This window comes from Myxocyprinus asiaticus, chromosome 4, assembly GCF_019703515.2.
Source record: "Myxocyprinus asiaticus isolate MX2 ecotype Aquarium Trade chromosome 4, UBuf_Myxa_2, whole genome shotgun sequence".
NCBI classification, from domain to species: domain Eukaryota; kingdom Metazoa; phylum Chordata; class Actinopteri; order Cypriniformes; family Catostomidae; genus Myxocyprinus; species Myxocyprinus asiaticus.
The window spans coordinates 37,889,277-37,905,512 of NC_059347.1; the positions used below are offsets into that span (position 1 = coordinate 37,889,277).

General features: G+C 39.2%; 1 protein-coding gene and 1 pseudogene across 3 annotated transcripts in view; one reads left to right on the forward strand and one right to left on the reverse strand.

Annotated features, from left to right (window-relative positions):
* On the reverse strand, window positions 1-14,473 carry LOC127439749 (complement component C9-like; annotated as a pseudogene).
* The window catches only part of LOC127440173 (disabled homolog 2-like), a 17,377-nt gene continuing 15,150 nt past the window's right edge, over window positions 14,010-16,236 (forward strand). For 2 of the 3 annotated variants that reach the window (XM_051696627.1, XM_051696625.1), the window contains exon 1: window positions 14,208-14,558. The gene's annotated coding sequence lies outside the window, so the exon portion shown is untranslated. Of the gene's footprint in view, window positions 14,124-14,207; window positions 14,559-16,236 lie in introns of those variants that run through there. The other variant, XM_051696628.1, reaches the window with a different exon arrangement.

Genomic DNA, 16,236 nt, shown 5'->3' on the forward strand with positions numbered 1-16,236 from the left:
CTGAATAGGTCTTCTGACATACAGACAGCATAAGTACAGACATATTCCAAAAAATTGGCACTCACAATATATTGAAACACACACACACACACACACACACACACACCTATGTCTTTCCAAAAGATACTTTGCTCATAACACTTAAATGTTGTATGTCATGTGGAAGACATGGGAGCGCAGATGATTTAGGCTTACCTAAACTTTATAAATGTAAATACCATGGTACATAAATATGATATCATTCAGTACCATGTTACAAAATATGCCATCACTGTATTTTTATTTGGGGAAGATGTCGACAATGTCCAGTATCTGGATTCTGCATGCCTTCATGAAAAGCTTACTGTTTATGTCATGCTTGGACGATAGTAATGTCCTTTGCTAATCATTCATTTTGCACTACCTATTATGACCACAAGCTGGCAGTGTTGTTTTAATTGCACATCGTTATACCCCAAAACACTTTTCTTTCTTTTTTTTTTTTTTTTTAATTACTGACAAATCAATCTGTTATATATGGGGAACTTGCTTTTATAGGAATGCTAGGCTCCTGAGTGGAACCTGGAAGGGAGACAGTAAATATTTATCCTGTAATTGCATCTCTTCATTCTTTCCTGACCATTATAAAATTCCATTTAATTCAATTCAATGTAATGTTTTTTTTTGTTTGTTTTGTTTTTTTTTTTGACCACTTATTTCAGAGATTTTAGTAGTTCCCAGAACTTTAGGCCTCTAAGGTCATCAAATAGCCCACCTCTGTTGTTCCAAGTTCCCATTTAAAGTTAAAGGGTCATTGTAACTTCTCAGACGTGGCCCTATGCTTTTGGAACAATTTGCTACTCCACATTAGATCCTCTCCCACTACTAATGTTTTAAAATCTCATCTTAAGGGCTATTTTTTCCCCCTCCCTAGCATAATGTAAGTGCAGCAATTTTACTCTTGTTATTCCTTTTTGTGTTCAAAAGATGTTGTCATGGTAAATCTAATGTTTTTTTTTTTAATTCGTTTGATTTTATTGTACAGTACTTAGGTCAGCATTTGTTATTTTTAAATGTGCTATTGAAACTATAATGACCTGACTGATTTTTATACAAATTATACTTCATTTTGTACTGTATGTGTGGGTTTATGTTTCTTAGCAGTAGTCTTCATTTACTGTATTTCCTTTGCATACTCCATTTGTGATGCCTTGTCTATTGCAGCTACGTGACAGTGTGCGACGCCCTCCAGCACAACTGGACCAGGCAGACCAGCAGCCCCAGTTCAAAACAGAGCGAATGCTAAACTCAACCAAACAGTAATGATGTGCTTCACACAAACACGAACCTTTTGCCAGTTCTCTGTCAATTATCTGGCAGGCAACACCTTCCGTCCCTGGTGAGCACATGCATTTACACTCCCCATCTATCTGCATCACAGTGCCACCGTTCTGGTATGGCTGGCATTTACACACACTGTATTCAGCCACGTAGTCATCCAGGGCCCTTCGGAGATTGTCCCGTCTGGGCTGCGCATCAGGAATGTCCAAAGGGATGGCGTTGTATATCGGTTTGGGCTGCCAGCACAATGAAAACACATTTTCTTAAATTATAGCGTCTAACACACATACATTGGCATGTAAAGTGAAGGGAGGTGCATTCTCACATCACTGTGAATGAAAGCAGGCAGAAGAGAGAGGATCTTTGCCAGTTCCACATAGTGAGTGTAATCTAGTATGCCTTCTTTAGTGATCTGAGACTTCATGGCTACTGCTGAGTCTGGATGGCCCCCCGCTCACTGCAATCAGCACCTTATCGATAAGCCCATTCTTGGTCTTGTCATCTGGTGAATAAGGTTGTGTACAAATATTGAAAAGGTTTTTTTTTTTTTTTTTCAAAGGCGTAGTGGACAAATAACTTGTCCATAAATATACTGTATTCTTTTTATTCAAAATAAAGGTTAAAAACTACATATACAGTATGTATACGGGGAAAGTGTATATCTTAAGTCCTGTGGCTGGTCACCATTTCTTTCCATCAGTTTTTCACCATTTCTAATAATATTTTTGCCTTCAGTAGTTCACTTTAAAAGATCCTGCAGTGTGACAAATTAATTTTTAAAAAGTACAAATATTCCATGTAGTCTCTAAATTGTAAAGTCATGATCACGGCATGTACAGTATAATTATTAGGAAAATGTTTATTTATTTATTTATTTATTAATAGTTTTAGATTAATTATAGCAAGTTTTTAAAAACATGTGTCTATTATATTTGAGAGCATTTGATAAACAATCCCATCACACACACAATAACACACCTGTGGGCTTTGTTGTTACAGTGTTGCAGTAATTTGTCCTGTTCCGGGTAGCCCAGAATCTTTTTTGTAAATCTGGAAGTCGGCATTAATTCCAACCTCGACACAGTTCTTCAGCATTTCTTCAGTGAGCTTTACCTGAGTCAGATAAAAGTTGAATCATCAAAATAAGTTTACCCTATTGAAATTTGCTTGCTTAATTTTCCGTTTGACCTTATCCTCATTCATTATATAAAAAGTTCATATTCTCCACCAGACCTTCCATTCTTGATAAAGTGTGTTCTGTAGTCCTCCAAGAAAGCGAAATACTGTCCCTTCTCATATTTTAGTGGCAGTGCATCCACATCATCCACAAACGTTGGAGATATCTCCAACCCTCGCTGCCTCATCCTGTATGTGCAGCTGCACTTTGCCTTTTACTCTCATAAAGGTCTTTCTCTGAAAGAGAATGTGTGCCAAGTAGCAGAAGCAACACAGATGGTTGTAAAAACTGGCAGATTCAAGGTAAGATTTTTAGTAAGTCTTTATTATTTATGTTTAGATCCTACATGAAAAAATTAAAACATCTATGTTGTTTATCATTTTCTCTTCTTTTTTCAGTTTTATTTGTACAAGATCTGAATTTCAGTCTGTTCCTTGTGCATGCTTCCACATAACCCAGATGATTTGAATTACAGTGTTGCTACTGATTGTTTGTTGGGTTTGTGGGTTCTGGTCTCATGGAAACCAGCAAGTAATTGCATTCAATCCGGGTTCTGGGCTGAGTTCGGAATGGCATACTACCCATACTACACATACCTGTATTACTTTAGCCATATCTGTCTGTGGCAGAAATAGTAAGATTAATAGTATGGTAGTATGCCATTCCGAACTCAGTGCTGGTCTCGTGGAAATCAGGAAGTTGCATTCACATGAACAATGGTGAACGTGATTGGAGGTTGCATTTTTGCTCAAAACGTAATTTTTGCTCCACTGAGGTTTAGGGTTGGGGTTTGGGAGTGGGGTTGATAAAAAAAAATGCATTCCTGTTGACTGTATAACGTAATTTACAATTAAAAATACAACTCGCATTTGGCACCACCCTAAGGACACTTCACCTCAACAACACTTCCATCTTACGCCACTGGGGGTAGTGATTCGAATTTTATTACATGGACCGATTTCAGTAGGAAAACTTTCGACCTCCTGTCACCAAATTCAAAGTGTGATCAGTCAGCTGTGTCAAAGACAGCTGCTAAAAGAACCAGCATAAACCTAAAATAAGCCAGAATTTCACTTACTTTGGTCTCTGTGTATTCTGTAAACTCTTTGATTATTTTTGTTTTTCCTAAATTAGCTGATATGCCTTGTATTGTATTGTATGTCTTGAAGCCAGTGACGCCAGCATTACTGCCCACACCAGGAGGAGCAGCATTACTGTCAGGACCAGCAGCATTATCGCCCTCACCAGGATCAGCAGCAATACTGCCCTAACCAGGGCCAGCTGCATTTCTTAATTCATTTGCCAATTGCTTTTCCTCATCCATTTGCCAATGGCTTTTCTTATTCGTTTTGCTTTTCCTTTTCCTTTTCCTTTTCTTTTCGTTTTCTTTCTTCAATTTAGAATCGAGTTTTAAAAAATTGCCATTGGACTATTGATTCGTGGGAGCAACCATTGAACTTTTGACTCAGTTATAAGACATACCCTCTGTCCCACGTGCCACTCGAAGAGGATGTAAGACGGCCTGTCATTTGGACGACAGTACGAGCAGTTTACATGATATTATTGGATCTGCGAATCCCACGCATAAGAAATAGTTGTGAAGCATATCAGACGTTAATGGTGGCTCGTTCACTGTTGCTGTGAAATGCTGAACACGGCCCTATATAAGCATGCACAGTGATACGTGTGCAGGATAGGAGCTGTTAATCATGATGCTGTCAACAGAACCAGCCTCTCGACCCATGCCCCGAACTGAAACACGCACAGCAACCACCATTTGCATCACCCTACTTCACCGCTTGAGGTACCGATCCGATGAAGAATACTGCCAATTCCTGTACTAAAGCTATTGCTTCTCTGCACTGCCTGACCTTACAGCTATTCACCTGTTTCATTACTGTATGATCGCTCTCTCTGCCATATTTGTGAACAAAGCCCATACACTGTACCTTCTGTGCACTGCACTGTGAGATCATCGACCATAAGCACTGGGACACGATGAAACTTTGCTAAACTGTTTCTGTTTATAAAACTTAATAAAGTGTTACCTTTCGTTTACACAACCAGAAGGTTTTTTTTCTTCCAGTAAAAGTAATGTTAAGTGACATGGTTTCATTTCACACAATTCTAGCAGTGAAGGGGTAAAAAACTTGTTGGTTATTGCTTTTCCCCCCTCTGACAATGTCTGGCCTAAATCTTGAACATTTTACCTCAAACATCTTTGACATGTTAATTGCCATTATTTGCCATTAACAGGTTGGAGGACTGAGGAAGTGGGAGATGGTGAATCCAACTCAAATGTAAATTTGACTATGTAATGGTAAAGCTTCACACAAAAACACTCAAACGCTATATATAGTGGGACTGGCAGTGGCCAATACACTCAAAGCTTCAGCTGGGCTCTCTCTACCTCACTCTGAGGTCTGCCCCCTTTTGTTTTCCCCATCTCTCACTGCGAACAAAGAAACAGTATTTACCAGCAATTCATCTCAGGTGAAAACCCTTACCGCTTCAGCTGTCCCCAGAAGCACACTCGACCACGCCTCCTACCTTCGCCTCCATATACCCCCACCGCCCGACTCTGGGGGAACTGTCCGGTCTGCCCACTCCCCCCCCTCTGAAGAGGAAGTCTGCAACAGCCATCTGCGCCCCGGCCTGTGGACCACCTCGAACTTAAACAGCTGGAGTGCCAGATACCAACGGGTGATCCTTCATGCGGGGGAGCCATTGGAGTGGGGCATGGTCCAATCAGAGGGTGAATGCTTGTCCCAACAAATAGTAGCAGAGAGTGAGGACCACCCACTTGATGGCCAAGTACTCCTTCTCTATGGTGCTGTAATTCGTCTCTCTCTTGGAGAGTTTCCAACTAATGTACAGCACCGGGTGCTCCTCCCCCCTCCACCACTTGGGACAGTACCACACCCAGCCCCCTCTCTGATGTGTCTGTCTGCAAAACAAAAGGGAGAGAGAAGTCAGGGGAATGCAGAAGTGGCCCACCACAAAGTGCAGCTTTTACCTGCATGAATGCTTGTTGGGACGGCTCCGTCCACTAGACGTCTTTTTTATTGAGATCAGTCAGTGGGCTGGTGACATCCAAATAATTGGGCACAAACCTTCGATAATAGCCAGCTAGCCCCAGGAACTGTCTCACCTCCTTTTTGGTCTTGGGCAGGTCACAATTGTTGCAGTTTTATCAATTTGGGGCCGCACCTGACCATGACCCAAGTGGTACCCCAGATACCGTACCTCCACCCGCCCAATTGTGCACTTCTTCGGTTTGCTGTGAGCCCCGCTCGTAGCAGCGACCTTAGAACGGCCCCCAGATGCTGCATGTACCCAGATGCTCCCCACTTGGGAGATAATTTTGAAGAGTGCATTTGCAACACCACGTGCTGAGATGTTGCACAGCGGCACTGTTTCCAGATATCGCTTTTTGTAATACACCAGGACTAACACAAAGTGATGCCCACGTGCTGTCCGTTCTAATGGCCCGACGAGGTCCATGCCAATTAATTAAAAAGGAACCTCGATCAATAAAAGGGGCACAATGGCGCTTTTGGAGCGATCGGTGGATTCACCAGCTGACTTTCATGGCATGCCGCACACCACCGGCGAACATCCCCGTGAATGCCCGGCCAATAGATACAGGCCATTAGATGGCTTAGTGTTTTCCCCTGTCCCAAGTGACCTGCCATCAGATTATGATGAGCCGCCTGGAATAACATTTCCCGATGGCTCTTTGGTATCAACAACTGGGTTGTATTTTCATTTGTCCGAGTGTCCTGTGTCACTCTATACAACCGAAATTTTATAGGGATATGTGAGTGCGATGAACGTCTGGAGACATTGACCATCAGTCAGTTTCACTTGGTCAAACGCATGCTTCAGGATTTCATTTTGTGACTGTTCTAGTAGGAAATCCCATACCGGGAACTCCCTAAGTGTCAGCCTGATGCAGAGCAGCTGCAGACAGCCCAGGCCACACCTCTCCAGCCAGAGCTTCGCACATCCCACACCGGTTTACTTTCTCACAGGGCCCATCTACACACAACCCCTTCAATAATGATCGAAAAGCCGGCCAATTAGTTCCCAAAATTAGCGGATGGGTGAGGTGAGGACTATCCACCACCTTAATATTATGCTTCTGTCCCCGGAATATTACTGTGACGGTCACTATAGGATAATCATAAATATCCCCGTGCACACACCACAGCTTCACCCGATTATTTGCCTCCATTGCCCTGTTTTGAACCAAGCATTGATGAATGGAGGTTTGATTACAACCTGAGTCCACCAAGGCTTGTTATGAAACCCCCTTAATACTCATGGATATTTGGTAAGTCCCTACCCAATTGGAAGTGGTCTGTAGGGTGTTGGGGATCCGGATCAAGGCCACCACCTCCATTACCGGGCACTGCTCTTGAACATGACCTGGCTCCCGGCAACTCCAGCAGACCGGCCTCACGCCCACACTCGTGGCAGTGGACTCCTTCACCTGGGACAAAGAGAGGGGAGAGATGGGTTTGTGGAAGCAGAGATCACCCATGACTGGGGAGCCGGTCTTGGGGGAATGTTCCCCTGTTTCTGGGGAAACGGAACAGGATGGAAGGAAGGAGGGGGGAGAGAGAACAGGGGAGGAGACATTAGAGAGGGGAAGGGCGTGGGGCGCGCCGGCCCCCCGATACGCTGTCAGATGGTCTTCCGGCAGGTGGATGGCTTCGTCCAGTGATGCCGGTCAGTGGCACTGGACCCACTTGCCCATCCCCTTTGGCAACCGGGAGACAAACTGCTCCAGCATCACCAGGTTGATGACATCCTCGGTGTCGCTGTCCTCCTTGGCCAGCACCCACCACCAGCAGGCGTCACGGAGCTGCTGGGCAAAGGCAAATGGGCAGCCAACCTCGCGCAGCGTTGAGGAGCGGAAATGCTGGTGGTGTTCTTCTGGGCTGCGGCCGACCCGTTCTTCAGCACCGAGTAGTCCAGGAGGTTGGCAACCGGAAGCTGTTGTGACGGCAAATCCAAATCAAAGGTAATTTTATTTTTCAAACAAAAACACGTTCACTTCACTGCGTAAAGTTTAAGCTTCACACAAAAACACTCAAACGCTATATATAGTGGGACTGGCAGCGGCCAACACACTCGAAGCTTCAACTGGGCTCTATCTACCTCACTCTGAGGTCTGGTCCCTTTTATTTCCCCTGCCTCTCACTACGAACAAAGAAAGAACAATTACCAGCAATTAATCTCAGGTGAAAACCCTTACAGCTTCCTCTCTCCCCAGACGAATGCTCGACCACGCCCTCGCCTTCACGCTGTGTCAGTTAAATTTAGCCAATAACATAATCGATTCAGGTACAATTAAAATGTAAATTCATTCACAATTCAAAATGTTAAATCCATAAGACCCAGACTACAATTGTAAAAGAGGAATGTGATAAAACACATTTATTGTGTGTATAGCTACTGTCAGTTAATAAACATCTTTATGAAGATGAGCACAACAAATGATTAAGCACAAACTTTATTTGCTACATTATAAACATATACACAAAGCAGGCTGGTGTGAAAAAAATAAAAAAATAATATATATTTAATTTTCAATTGAAAGTGGCACTTTTGTATTACACAAATGCAAATACAAAACATTAGTTTAAACACTACCATTTGTTCCACAAAAGTGACCGTCATTGCGAGAGTCTGCCTTTTCTCTATAATACACAGGCAATTTTTTTAATAAAAATAAAATATGTAAAGATCATCATAAAGTGTTTTTAAAATGAATGTGATATAACTGAAAGGGGATGTGCATTGTCTTCAGTATAAGTTCTGGAAAGTCCATCAGCTTTCTCCAGCAACTCGAGCCATTGCCCTTGCTCACCTCCTTCACACGCTTTCAGTTTGGGGCACAGGGCTGGAGGCTGGTTCTGTTGACAGCATCACGATTACCAGCTCCCATCCTGGACATGTACAGTTGAAGTCAGAAGTTAACATTCACCTTAGCCAAATACATTTAAACTAATTTTTTTTACAAGTCCTGGCATTTAATCGTAGAACAAATTGCTTGTCTTAGGTCAGTTAGGATCACTACTTTATTTTAAGAATGTGAAATGTCAGGATAATAGTAGAGAAAATTATTTATTTCTGCTTTTATTTCTTACATCACATTCCCAGTGGGTCAGAAGTTTACATACACTAGGTTAGTATTTGGTAGCATTGCCTTTAAATTGTTTAACTTGGGTCAAAAATTTTGGCTAGACTTCCACAAGCTTCTCACAATAAGTTGCTGGTATTTTGGCCCATTCCTCCAGACAGAACTGATGTAACTGAGTCAGGTTTGTAGGCCTCATTGCTCACACCTGCTTTTTAAGTTTTGCCCACACATTTTCTATCAAATTGAGGTCAGGTCTTTGTGATACCTTGTGATACCAGTACCTTGACTTTGTTGTCCTTAAGCCATTTTGCCACAGCTTTGGAGGTATGCTTGGGGTCATTGTCCATTTGGAAGACCCATTTATGACCGAGCTTTAACTTCCTGGCTGATGTCTTGAGATGTTGCTTCAATATATCTACATAGTTTTCCTTCCTCATGATGTCATCTATTTTGTGAAGTGCACCAGTCCCTCCTGCAACAATGCACCCCCACAACATGATGCTGCCACCCCTATGCTTCACGGTTGGGATGGTGTTCTTCGGCTTGCAAGCCTCAACCTTTTTCCTCCAAACATAACTACGGTCATTATGGCCAAACAGTTAAATTGTGTTTCATTAGACCGGAGGACATTTCTCCAAAAAGTAAGATCTTTGTCCCCATGTGCACTTGCAAACTGTAGTCTTGCTTTTTATGGTGGTTTTGGGGCAGTGTCTTCTTCTTTGCTGAGAAGCCTTTCAGGTTATATCGATATAGGACTCATTTTACTGTGGCTATAGATACTTGTCTACCTGTTTCCTCCAGCATCTTCACAAGGTCTTTTGCTGTTGCTCTGGGATTGATTTGAAGTTTTCGCACCAAACTACGATCATCTCTAGAGGCAGAATGTGTCTCCTTCCTGAGCGGTATGATGGCTGCGTGGTCCCATTGTGTTTATACTTGCATACTATAGTTTGTACAGATGAACGTGGCTCCTTCATGCATTTGGAAATTGCTCCCAAGGATGAACCAGACTTGTGGAGGTCCACAATTTTTTTCTGAGGTCTTGGCTGATTTCTTTTGATTTTCCCATGATGTCAAGCAAAGAGGCATTGAGTTTGAAGGTAGGCCTTAAAATACATCCACAAGAACACCTCCAATTCAGTATACCTCCTATCAAAAGCTAATTGGCTAATTGCCTAAAGGCTTGACATAATTTTCTGGAATTTTCCAAGCTGCTTAAAGGCACAGTTAACTTAGTGTATGTAAACTTCTGACCCACTGGAATTGTGATATAGTCAATTAAAAGTGAAACAATCTGTCTGTAAACAATTGTTGGAAGAATTACTTGTGTCATGCACAAATTAGATGTCCTAAACGACTTGCCAAAACTATAGTTTGCTAGTATTAAATCTGTGGAGTGGTTAAAAAATGAGTTTTAATGACTTCAACCTAAGTGTATGTAAACTTCTGACTTCAACTGTATCACTGTGCATGCTCAGGTAGGGTCGCGCTCTGCATTTCACAGCAACAGTGAATGAGCCACCATTAACGTCTGATATGCTTCACATTCATTTCTTATGCGTGGGATTCACAGATCCAATAATATTACGTAAACTGTACATACCATTGTCCAATGACAGGCCATCTTAAATCCTCTTTGAGTAGCATGTGGTAGAGCGGGTGTGTCTTATAACTGAGACAAAAGTTAATTGGTTGCTCCCACGAGTCAACAGTCCAGTGGCATTTTTTTTAACTCGATTCTCAACTGGAGAAAGAAAAGGAAAAGAAAAAGAAAAGCCAATGGCAAATGGATGAGGAAAAGCAATTGGCAAATGAATTAAGAAAAGCCTTTGCCAAATACCTTTTTAAAATGCAATTTTAAAGGTGCTTTTAAAGTGTATTAAAAAGTGCATTTAAAAGACTCCTTAATCTACTAATTTATTGCTTCATTTAATGATATTTTAAACATCAAATAAATATGATTTATTAATGCACAACTTTATTGTTAAATATAATGACATTTTTAAACATTAATTAAATAAACACATTTGTGTCTTTTTATTTGTCCATTTATAAATTGACTAATGTATTCAAGTTTTTATTTTCAAATTAATAGATTGATAATTTTATTCCTTCATTCTTTTTTAATTGGCACTCCTGGGTTTCAGCAGGTATGGAATGACAAATAGAAAAAGAAAAGGAAAAGTCAAAAAATAAAGAAAAGCAATTGGCAAATGGATGAAGAAAAGCAACTGGCAAATGAATGAAGAAAAGCAATTGCCAAATGCTTTTTAAAATGCAATTCAAAAGGTGTATTTAAAAATGACTTATTAAAGTGCTGTTTTATTTCTAAATATAAGTACATTTTAAAACATGAATTAAATAAACATATTTAAATGTGTCTATTTATTTGCCCATGTATAAATTGGTTTATTTATTCACATTTAAATGTGTCTATTTATTTGCCCATGTATAAATTGGTTTATTTATTCACATTTAAATGTGTCTATTTATTTGTCCATTTATAAATTGGTTTATTTGTTCACATTTGTATTTTCAAATTAATAGATTGATAATTTATTCCTTCATTCTTTTTTAAATGGCACTCCTGGTCTTCCATACTAGTGGTGCAGAAATTACACTTCAGCTTTAACATTGAAAATTGCACGCAACTCAAAATACAACTAAAAGACCAGCTCTGCACAGACAAATAAACAAATAAATACTAACCTGAAGTGCACTTCCATTGAGTACTTTTGCAGACAGGTGGATGGTCCATCTGACATTCGGTAGATGTAATACAGCGCCTGCGATCTCCTATAGGTTCTATGCACCTAACTCCTTTAAACTACCCAGAGACCTCAATACCTCTAGTGCTATGCTGCATCACACTGACACAATCATAAATTACAAAACATCATTTGAACTTTGTTACAGAATTTGAAATTTCCAATGAAGTTTAGAAGTCTGGCTTAATCATTTAACTGCCATGCTTATCTACGCTTTCTGACTGAATGCAAGCTGACAAAACTCTAGAAGGGCCATGTTTCTTATGTACACCTGTCCCCTCCGATCACCTTGCACGTTTGTCTGATTTTCTCAGTGACCTTACATCCTAACATGTCCCAACATATGTCAATTTTAAGAAGACAAATCAATAATTACATCAAGGAAAATTGCCGTATAAACATTTGAAACAGTGAGACACATTCAAAGATTGTAGGTCAGGTTGTAGGTAAAGTTGGTCATTCTCTGACCTTATCATTTATATGTCTCCTAGACCAAGGACTATTACTTTCATTTACACAGATGTGTGATAAGTAAATTTTTACAGTTATATGTTTTTAAATAAAATACTTTAGGGTTAGTTATTTCTGAGGAGTTCTTAATGGGTGGAATATTTAAAAGGCAAATTATCTTAAATATTGCAATAGACTCTTTTAGAGTCTCTGTATGTATGTATGTATTATGTATTTGCTTGCTTTAGTGTCTCTTTGCTGTGAGTTTTTGAGAACCAATATACATTTTCACCACAGTTTTTGCTGACCTATAGTGTACTGACTTCACAGACATGTTGCAAGGTTCTCAAACAAACACAATTGACATATCAGAAGTCCAGAAGTTGTATACATAATACAGGCTCTTGAGAATGTGTGTTGTTTGTTGGCTATTTCTACAATATATATTACAATAAAGCAACCTCTATTTTTTTATTTTATATCCATAACTACATCCTTGGGGAGAACACTGTAACAAAACAAAGTCATATAACTCAATTTCTGACAGATGCACACAATTTCTTTAATCTTTTTTTACAATCCCATATTCACAAGGATCTGTGTGTGATAAATATGCAAAAGTATTGCCTCTATTCGAATTCTTTCAAGTAAAATATTTGATGTTGCACAGCAATATGCATAGACAAAGATACTGTATTCACAACCTATATATATCTTTCCCATCAGCAACACACACCTCATCTTTGCCAAGTCAGCTGGCTTCTCCACTTTGAACAGAAAAAAATCATCAAATTCAAACATGACACAGAACAATAGCTCTGATGGTCTCTTTGTGCAGGGTCAAAGCAGAATGTTGGTCAGGCAAAGTAGAGGTCCATGGACATAGATATTGTCCTTTTTGCCAGAGTTATGTGCTGAGAACACCACTTTTTAATGTTTCAGACACTTCCCCTTGGCCCACTCAGGAAGGTGGAGGGGACACGAACTGCACTGCGCACAATGCACTCCTCTACCAGGCATTTTCCTGTTTTTTAAGACACTAGCACTGGTAGACTTTACTAACATGGAGTGTTCTCTCAATTAGTCAAATATCAATCCCAAAACTCTGAAAATGTTACTCACTTCACCAATACATTTGGTAAAAGATTACTTATCGGGCATGTTTGTCTACTTTTGCACTTTTAAACTCTAAACTGCATTAAAACATTTAGATAAAAAGTCCCATCTGTCTAAATTTGGACTCTTTATCAGCTTTATCAGTATTCCTAAAACTATTATTATTCAAGCCTTTAAAATGCTTAAAGTTATCATTTTATATTAAGAATGTACAAATCTCTAGATGGTAAAAACATAGATATGTAAACTTAATGTGCCGATAGCCTTTGGAGAGCATATAACCTAATTTATTCCTGAGGCAAATTTGGGGTTTCGATAGCTGTCATAATTTGGGAGATGGATTTGACAATTTGTCAGTTCTCAGCCCCAGACAATACAAAATCTAAGGAAAAGCTGTCCCTTATTTCTCCATGCAGGAAGCTGAGTAAGTGAAATCTGAATAAGACACATCCCATTTCCGAATATTTTGTGTACAGTATAGTAATACCCTTAGACTGATTTTGTGTGCCAAATAAGCTTTATGTTCCAGCACAGCTGGAAAAAAATCTGGCACAGGTATTGATTGATTAAGGTAAATGCACCAGTTTTTATTCAGAATTTTTTTTTTTATTTCAAAAAGAGTAAATCACAAATGGCATATTTAACATGGAAATGATTCTTGAATACTGACCTCACCAATCAAGAGTGTGGAAACATGTTTAGTTTTTAAGACTATATACCTTTTAAATAATATTTGTTCCCCTTTAAAAGTGCACAGAAGGTAGATTATGAAATAAATTACATGTAATTGTTAACACAAGACACTCAAAGCTGTAAGCTTATGTGGGTCGCATCAGTTGTATTCCGACAGGATGTGATGGCCTTGGAAAAACATTATATTTTCCCTTTAGTGTAGTTTTAGTTTTATGTCTATGCATTAGAAATACACAACAGTGCATGCCCCCTTTATTAATAATAAACCCATTTACCTTTATTCATTTTGTGAACTCCCTCTTAAGTTTCACAAGCATTTTATTTACCCTTTTGTGAATGTCATCAGAGTCAGCAGGGTTAGCAAGGAAGGAAGGATGAACAAAAGGTTTCTTCACAAATGTTCCAGTGTAAGGAAAAGCAATCTGCATAATGCACAAGTTTTGTAAATGTACGTAACCATTCTTATTATTTTCTTATTTGACAAACTGTGTCAATGATAAATAAATGCAGTACTATCAAAAATTAAACATATGCCTTCGATGTCAGTTGCTAAAATTAATTGTGCTTATTAACACAATGTCAATCTTGTATTACATCAGAACAGATTTTCTTACAGTTAGTTAGTTGTAAGGTAACACAGTAGAGGTTATAAAGGTCGAGTAAAGGTGGGCTAAACGCTGTACCTGTGGGAGGCGCTGGAGTCTCAGTAAGTTTGTTGGCATTCGGAGGCAGGAGCATCTTGAGGAGGCTGTGGACAGCCTGTCTGGAGCAAACTGGTGGTTTGGGCTCAACACTCATTCAAACTGTCCATAGTGGTCATCTGCTCAATTCTCAGTTTGCTAACAGTGTTCCAGGTATTGGAGTTCAAGAATGCATAATTGCGGTAAGTAAAGGAGTCTGTGTCACTCCGTCCTCGAATATTGTTAGCTTTACCTAAGTGGCGTCTCTGGACTGTTGTTTATAAATAATTAGTTTTGCCTGTGATGAAAAAACAATGTGATGAATAGAGAAAAATAAATGAAACGGCATTTAAATGGCTTGGAAAAATGAAATGACTGCGAGCAGGTGTTGAAATTAATTTGAATTTGACCGCGTGTGGTACTTAAAAAGAGCATGCATGTTTTGTTGTCACGTGCAAATGTTAGTTTGGAAGTGCCTATTTTAGGCACTTTACAAGAGTTATTTGCCCAAGTAAAACGTTAAAAATGTATTTTAAACGTGCCATTAAAGGGAACCTAGAATCAGATAAAGTATTTGTTACTGAATGCTCACAGTTATGGTCTACTCCTTTTATAGAACTGAGATATATATATATATATATATATATATATATAATTTTTTTTTTAAATGGACCGTGTAAAAAGTTACATTTATGAGGAAGTGGTGAGAAATATGAGATTTAATGCACAATGTTAGAACCAGCAAACATTATAAATATGATGCCTTGCCATGCACATTGGTATGTTTGTATTAGTTTAATACTGTTTTGTTCCTGGTTTATTTAATCCTACTAGTGTTCATAAGGTATTAGAAATGTATTCAACCTTGTATGAAGCTTCTGTTAGGAAGATGACATTTTGTGCATTGTTAATATGTCACTTTACTGGTCTTCTATGCTTGTATGACTGCTGATGTAGGATTATTGTCTCTGTTTATGAACACCCTCAACAGTTGCTGAGTCCTCTGTTTTAATGAGACTTAACTGTTGTGACTTTGGGCTCCATTTAAGTTACTGAACAGCCAGGGCTGTGAGAGAAGTCCTCATAATTATAGAATATAAACAAGCCATTACATGGGGTAGTAGTTCATGGAAAGTTAAAGCAGTTTTGTTTAACAGAAGATCCAAACTTTAGACATATTGACCTCAAAAGTGTTGAATTATCAGAACATTCAGGTAAATAAAAAGAGACATAGAATTCAACAAAGTTTGCCATCATTTTCCAGCCGTTTGTGGTCTTCCATACTGTGTCTTAATGGGCCCAGCTAGGTGTAGGTAGTGACTCGTAAGATTGTGGGATTCTGTTTTTGGAGATTCTCAGGCATTTGTGTCATTAAGGAATGTCCACCTAGGACAATGCATTCAAATGCTCCAGAATAAATATTCATATTCTATAAATATTAATATTCTTCTAAATGCCTGGATCAATGAAATTTTTGTGACTTCAGTTAAGAGATTAGAATTTATGATTTTGTGTACTTTTTATGACCATTGTTTGTGCTTAATCATGCAGGTTGCTCTTGTCATCCTTGTTTTATGGTCCATTTCACTCTGTATGACCCTGGCCACTAAGCAGTAATAAGAATTATCTTACAGCAATCCTGCCACTGTTTTCCGCTCTTGATAAGTCACTGTAATCCAAACTCTGCTGATAAGCTCTGTTTATATTTCTACTAGTAATGCATTAGATGTCTCTTGCATTTTTTTCATTTTGTCAGCTGTTGAGCAACATGAAATATTACACCTCTGCCAATCAAGATTACAGAATTTTATGTTTTTATACTTTACGTTTTTTAGCAGGGCTCCAGACTAACATTTGAGAGCGGTAGCACTGGTGCCAACA